Here is a 7689-nt window from a genome sequence, read left to right as displayed (position 1 = left end):
GTTCACCACTAACGCATAGTTACTAGTGCGCCTCCATGAGCACTATCATCCACATACTACCTGCTGCTCCTTTTCCCCCCCTCCAGGCCCCTTCCCCTCACCACTTTCGAGCGGCTTTTGCCCGCTGCAACCCTCCCCCCTTATACTATCTACCGTATATCCCATCTCTTCAGTTCCCTAACTGATAGTCTTTATCTAGTGGGTCACATATCTCTACCCTTACCCGTCTTTTCCCTCCCCCTCACCCCCCTTTTTTTTTTCTCTGAATTTGCTATAATGGCACAACTTCGTATACTTACACTAAATACGCAGGGACTCAACTCTCCCACTAAGCGTAGCCTACTAGTAAATATGCTCCAAAGATCCAGAGTTGAAGTCGCCTTTATACAGGAGACACATTGGACAACAAATACAGATATCCCTAGATTGACTAAGAGGTTTCCAGTTGTTATCTCGGCCCCATACACCTCCAAATCTAGAGGAGTTGCAATTTTGATTAGTTCATCACTCACATTCGAAACCATATATGAAGAAAGAGATCCTCAAGCCAGATTTATTATATTAATATGCAAATTAAATGACAAATTAGTCACACTAGTCAATATTTACGCTCCTAATGTAAGACAAATCAAATTCCTTAAACAACTCCTGGTTTCAGTCTCGGCGGTAAAACAAGGCGAGTTAATTCTTGGAGGAGACTTCAATTTAATTTGGGATCCCGTACTAGATAGGATAGGACCTAAGATCTCTCTATCTGAAAGAACCACTCATCCTCTGTCAGTAGCGTTTCAAAAATTGCTTTGTCCATACAATCTGTATGATGTGTGGAGAGCTTTTAATCCAATGGATAAAGAGTTCACGTTCTATTCCCCCTCCCATAAGTCTCACACACGTATAGATTTCTTTTTTCTTAGAGCACGTGCCCTAGAACATGTTACTTATGCGAAGATCTCCCCGATTTCATGGTCTGACCATGACTCTCTATTGATAATTATCGGTCCAAACCTAACTTCTTTACATCCCCCGATGTGGCGACTCAAAGATTTCCTAGTAACACACCCTATATACCAGACTGAAGCTAAAGAGGCTATCACTGACTTCTTAACCACTAACGATACACTTCAAGTCTCTACCGAGGTCCTTTGGGCCTCCCTTAAAGCAGTTTTCAGAGGACACTATATTGCTAAGGCCTCTCATCTGCAGAAAACGCGGGGAGCGACTCTGGCATCACTTACCTGTCAACTTAGATCCATCAGAAATCAATTGTCTTCCTCTTACTCCACGACATTAAATACACAACTCACTGAAGTGATGCGGCAAATTAAAAGTATTGAGTATCAGAGAACCCAAACTAATCTTGAAAAGCTCAACCAGATATATTATTATAGGTCCAATAAGGCCTCTTCACTTCTAGCTATGAAACTGAAATGTAGGACAGCGCAGACTAAAATAACTCGCATACAAACAACAAATAGTATAGTGACCTCTCCTAGAGACATCGGAGAGACCTTTAGGAAATTTTACTCCAAATTGTATAACCTAGAAGCCAGTGAGCCTCATAAACTTGACTCCACCGCCGAGATTTCTGCATTTTTAGGAACACTGAACTTGCCTACAGTTCCACAGGAGGCACAATCAGTCCTCTCGGCTGCAATTACCCCTGAAGAGGTATATCTCAGTATAAAAGGCATTAAAACTTCTAAATCCCCAGGTCCCGATGGTTTCACAGGGCAATTTTATAAAACTTTTGAACCTATTCTGACTCCTATTCTTTGCAGGGTCTTCAATGAGGTGAAAAGCAGAGGTTGTTTCAGAACTGAGTTTCTAGAGGCCGTTATTACCACAATTTTGAAACCTGGCAAAGACCCCCTAGATTGTGGTAGCTATCGTCCTATCTCCCTCCTCAATTTAGACACGAAGCTTTACGCAAAAATCATAGCTACACGATTATCCAGAGTAATTCCGAGTCTGGTTCATACGGACCAAGTCGGATTTATCCCGCAGAGGGAGGGACCGGATGCCACAAGACGGGTCCTAGATATATTACTGGAGGCAGCCAGATTAAAAGTTCCCATGCTCGCCCTGTCACTAGATGCTGAGAAAGCCTTCGACAGGGTGAGCTGGGACTACCTGTGGGAGACTCTTCGAGTGTTCGGATTTCCGAACGATTTTATCTTAGCCATTAAAGCTTTATATTTGGGTCCTTCGGCTAGAGTGCGGGGAGTAGGATTCCAATCTGCCCCTCTAGAAATTTCAAACGGTACCAGGCAAGGGTGCCCTCTCTCACCACTCCTCTTTGCTCTTTCAATAGAGCCCTTAGCTCAGGCGATTAGATTGAATCCAACTATCTCAGGAATCACTTTTGGGAAGTCACAGCACAAGATAGCATTGTACGCTGATGACATTACACTCCTTCTAACTAACCCATCCACTTCGGTACAGGCTGTTTTTCAACTCTTGACTCGCTTCGGTAGACTTAGCCATTACAAATTAAATATCAGTAAGACAGAAGCTCTACATCTGAACATACCACCACCAGACTTGACTACCTTGCAGAAACAATTTACTTTTCAATGGTCTACAAATAGTATAAAGCTTCTGGGAACACACCTTAGTATATCTATACCTATGGTGATTACTAAAAACTATGTGGACAGGCTCCCTGAATGGCGGAGACTTTTGGAGTCCTGGGAGTTCCGTGAGATTTCTTGGACTGGCAGAATAACTGCCATTAAGATGTCTTTTATCCCTAAGGTTCTTTACCTATTCCGCTCTCTACCAGTCAATATACCCAGACCTATACTAAACAGATTGCAGAGCCTTATCACCAATTATATTTGGAAGGGTAGAAAGCCTAGAACCTCAACGCGTACATTACAGAGGGATACCACAAGTGGCGGTCTTGGTTTGCCAAACATTCTTTACTATTATCAGGCGGCACGATTGGCCCATCTACGGAGCTGGAGTGATAATACGACTACCCCATCCTGGAGGGAAATAGAGCAATCACTCCTCCCTCGGGAACTATCACTCTCCGATCTCCCATGGATTCCCTCACATAGACAGGGCTCCCTTCAAATCACCCACGCCGTAATTTCTGACCTACTTAAGTTCTGGAATCAGATTCGGCACCTTTCTTCTATCGCACCACATCCCTCCCCACGGCAGACAGTAGCTAGTTCCCTCTTTTGTTTGCCTGACGCACACATAGCAGCGTGGCGTGGACTAGGGGTAACTATAATCTCAGATTTTTATAGTAGCACAAATACGCTTTCACACAGTAGAGTTTGCGAGGATTTCATGATCCCTCCCCCACTTCATTTTGAAGCTTTTCGTTTCTGCTCTCTTCTTAGAGCATGGGGATTTCCTAAGCAGGATCTTAGGGAGCCCACTGTATGGGAACATAGATGGTCTTCAACTTCCTTGACAAGAGGAATTCTCTCGTTCCACTATGACCTTCTACTTGATTCTCAACCATGCCTAAAGATCTCACAACATCTTGCTTGGGAGAGAGAGCTTGAGTTCACCGCCGATACTGAGACCTGGAATAGGGAGATACTATTTACCAGAAAATTACTCCATTGTGCAACCCTATGGGAGCTATTCTATAAGATCACGGTTAGATGGCATCTTGTACCTTATACTCTTCATAAAATACATGCCAATCACCCCCCTACTTGTTGGAGAGGATGTGGTATGCTAGGTACGCAGAGTCATATCTGGTGGTTCTGCCCCAAAATCACACAAGTTTGGACGCAATTGTTCCAGATCTGCAAGTCATTCAACTTTGCTTACACACTTAGCCCTCAGACTTGTCTCCTACATATAGGATTTCCAACTATGCCCCAAGCCCATAAATCTCTCATTATCTATCTACTCATGTCCGCTAAATTAGAGATAGCCAGAGCATGGAAACAGAAATCACCCCCTGCTTTTTCACAAATTATGTCCACTATACATTTTATACAGAAAGTGGAGTCCTACTCTTACTCTGTACTTGATAAGATGGACACGTATATTGATATCTGGGCTCCATGGATAGAGAAGTTTCCAAAGTAAAGACCTGATATTCTACCTATTTCTCGTCTTATTTTATTTTTATTTTTTTTTTTTATTTTTTTTTTCTTCTCCTCTCCTTTCCTTCCCCCTCTTCCCCATTCCTTCCCACATACCTATAAGATGTGACTTTTGAGACACCTAATGAGATGGGATATTATTTGCTGTGTGACATAAAATGTAAAATGAGAACTGTTATATTCCTTTCACCAACTTGTAGACCCCGATCATCTATCTATCAACTATGGTTGACTTTACACATCTCTTATGTTATACTTTATGTTATGTCCATTGACCTTTGTAACCTTTTGGTCATTTGAACAGTAGATGATCCCTGTGTGGATACACTCAATGTTGGTATATTATGTAATGGACTGTTATTCTATTTGTTCTCACAATAAAAAGATTTAAAACAAAAAAAAATCTTCTAGGGGTGACCAATTTTTCCGTAATCTTAAGAATTGCCCCTTTGGAATGTTTGTTTTCCACTGATCTAAGTGGCAGCTGTTAGAATGCACATCAGTTTTGGCATTTGCTTTTTTGAAAAATGTCTTGTTTTTTAAAAAAATGTTTTTATTGAGGTTCAGTTTCAGGCATACAAATTGCATATGTCAGAAAACATACAAAATAAATTTGTCTCAGAATATAATCAGTGTAAAGGAACAAAACAAAAATAAAGAAACAATATCAGACTACTATGCAAGATGTCTGTGAAGCACAGAGCATCTGGAATAGTGTATCAAAGAGCTTTGCTTCACTGATTGAGAGATGAGGACATAGTAATAGATGACCCATTCAAATTTCCTTGCTCAGTTATGAACTGGAGCTAATATCATAGACTACCATGTTTTACTTGAGTTGGCTCAATAAGGGTATTATCATTGCTATATGCTATTACATTTCATATGGTTGATTTTTTTTAAACTAAAACAGTAAAGCTGTCATGTTCTTTTAAAGCTCAGAAAAAAATAATATAATCGCAAGTATTCCATATGATTCCATTTTGTTTCCTGGACACTGCTACTTAACAAACTCTGAACTTATTCTAAATTTCAAGTATGCATTTGGTTATAATCACTCTCTAATTGCTACAACAGCATCATACTCAGAACTTTATAACTATTCACTGCTACAAGTTGTCATAGCTGAAATATCCTCCTGCAAATATTATATATTAATATAATCAGAACTCTGCATCTATGTGTTCAGTTAAACAGCTTTCCTGTGATTCTCCAATATATGCACAAAATATATTTAATGCCTTAAACTTGCAATTTGACTATTACCTGTGCTGCTCTGCTTATTACTCTGTCATACAGCCCTAAATAATATTATGTACTGAGAACCTGCAGCAACTCTTTGCATTTAGAATACACAATCTTCTACCAGTTTACTCTGAAGCCTGAACATCTTACATTGCTATATTTTTCACTCATGAATCATGCAGCTACTCCTATTAACTATAAGTCACAGTATCAATTTATGTTTACATTGAAGCCAGAATATATTGTATACATATGTTTTACTCTTCATGAATTCTACAATAACTTCTTGCAACTATGAATCACAGAATATCATCTAGCCACGTCCAGGATACTCTTCCCCGGGTCAGGGGTCGGTGTCTCCAATTCCCTACCACTGCCCTGAGGGTCTGTGTCCTGAGTGCATATACACCGGAACATGACAAAAGCTCATGTTTTGGATTGTGTTTGTGACATTATTGGAGTGACAATGGCATGTATACGTTACTTAATCCTTATGAGAGACTAATACATTAGGAGAGACTAGCAGTACTTATATATCAGATGTTTCCTCCAATACCACTATAATATGGACATATATATATATATAATAGAGGGAGAGAGAGAGAGAGACTATATTGTAGCGTTATGGTAGGAGTCTTCTGTTTGCGGGCTATATTTCAAGGAGTGGGGTCTATCACCCCACCATCTTTAAAATTCACCTGCCACCACTGATCTTACCACCTGCCTCTTTAAGACTACCTACCCCTATATGACTTCTCCTTGTCCGTAAAGACTACCTCTCCTCTTAACCCTCTGCTCCTTTAAGATTATCTGACCTCTTACACTTGCCCTTTTAACACTATCTTCTCCCTACCCCTTTAATAATTTCTACCAGCCTACACCTGGGGAAAACTACCTGTCTACTCCTGCCCTTTAAGACTACCTGCCACCACTATCCCTCTAACATCCACTTATTTAAGATTATCTACAGCCTATTTACTTAAAGGGACAGTAAAGTCAAACCTAAACTTTCATGATTCAGATAGGGCATGCAATTTTAAACAACTTTCCAATTTACTTTTATCATCAAATTTGCTTTGTTCTCTTGGTTGTATTTTTGAAAAGCTAAACCTAGCTAGGCTCAAACTGATTTCTAAACCGTTGAAAACCGCCTCTTAGCTCAGAGCATTTTGAAAGTTTTTCACAGTTAGACAGTGTTAGTTCATGTGTGTTATATAGATAACATTGTGCTCACTCCCGTGAAGTTATTTAGGAGTCTTCACTGATTGACTACACTGCATGTCTGTCTAAAGTACTTAGATAAGGAGACTGTCTGCAGAGGCTTAGATACAAGGTAATCACAGAGGTAAAAAGTATATTAATATAACTGTACAAAAATGGGGAATGGTTAATAAAGGGATTATCTATCTTTTTAAATAAGAAACATTTGGGTGTTTACTGTCCCTTTAAGGATATCTACCCCTGCCCCTTTAAAACTACCTAGCTTCCTTACTCCGTGTCCTTTTAAGACCATTGTGGGCATTTTACATTGTCACTCCTATGATATGTCACTCTTTTGTTACAGTAATATTCATGTCTTTTTATAGATAAATATATAGATCTATAGTATTTTAGGTCCCTAATTGGCTAGTTTGAAATAGATTCCTAAGGTGATATTATAACAATATGTAATTCTGGCTGCAGTAAATGTTTCTTTAAAATATGAATGCCCCAATGCTTACGTGTAGAGGGTCCATGAGGCATGGTACCCAAGGATTGGCGTAAAGCTGATGTGGTGCCACTCTTCAAAAAGGGAAGTAGGGATGATCCAGGAAGCTATAGACAAGTTAGTCTGACATCAATAGTGGGGAAGATATTTGAAGGGATTATAAGAGATTATATTGATGAGCATATTCGTGTAAAAGAGAAATAGATCATGTCAAACTAATCTAATTAGATTCTATGAGGAAGTGAGTAAAAATATAGATAAAGGGGAATCAGTTGATGTGATATACTTAGATTTTGCAAAGGCGTTTGATACAGTGCCACATGAGAGATTAATGCACAAAATTAGGAGACTGGGAATAGCTGAAAATGTTAGTTTGTGGATAAATAACTGGATAAAAGATAGGGAGCAACGAGTAGTAGTAAATGGATCATACTCAGATTGGACAAAGGTAATCAGTGGAGTACCCCAGGGATCAGTGCTAGGCCCTATTCTTTTTAATATTTTTATAAATGACTTGGAGCTAGGATTAAATAGCGACATCTCTATTTTTGCAGATGATACTAAGTTAAGTAAGGTTATTAGGTCAGAGCAGGATGAACTTTCGTTACAAAGGGACCTGCAAAAATTAGAAGTATGGGCAGGTAAATGGAAAATGAGATT

This window comes from Bombina bombina, chromosome 7 (assembly GCF_027579735.1).
Source record: "Bombina bombina isolate aBomBom1 chromosome 7, aBomBom1.pri, whole genome shotgun sequence".
NCBI classification, from domain to species: Eukaryota; Metazoa; Chordata; class Amphibia; order Anura; family Bombinatoridae; genus Bombina; species Bombina bombina.
This window is presented reverse-complemented; position numbering follows the sequence as displayed.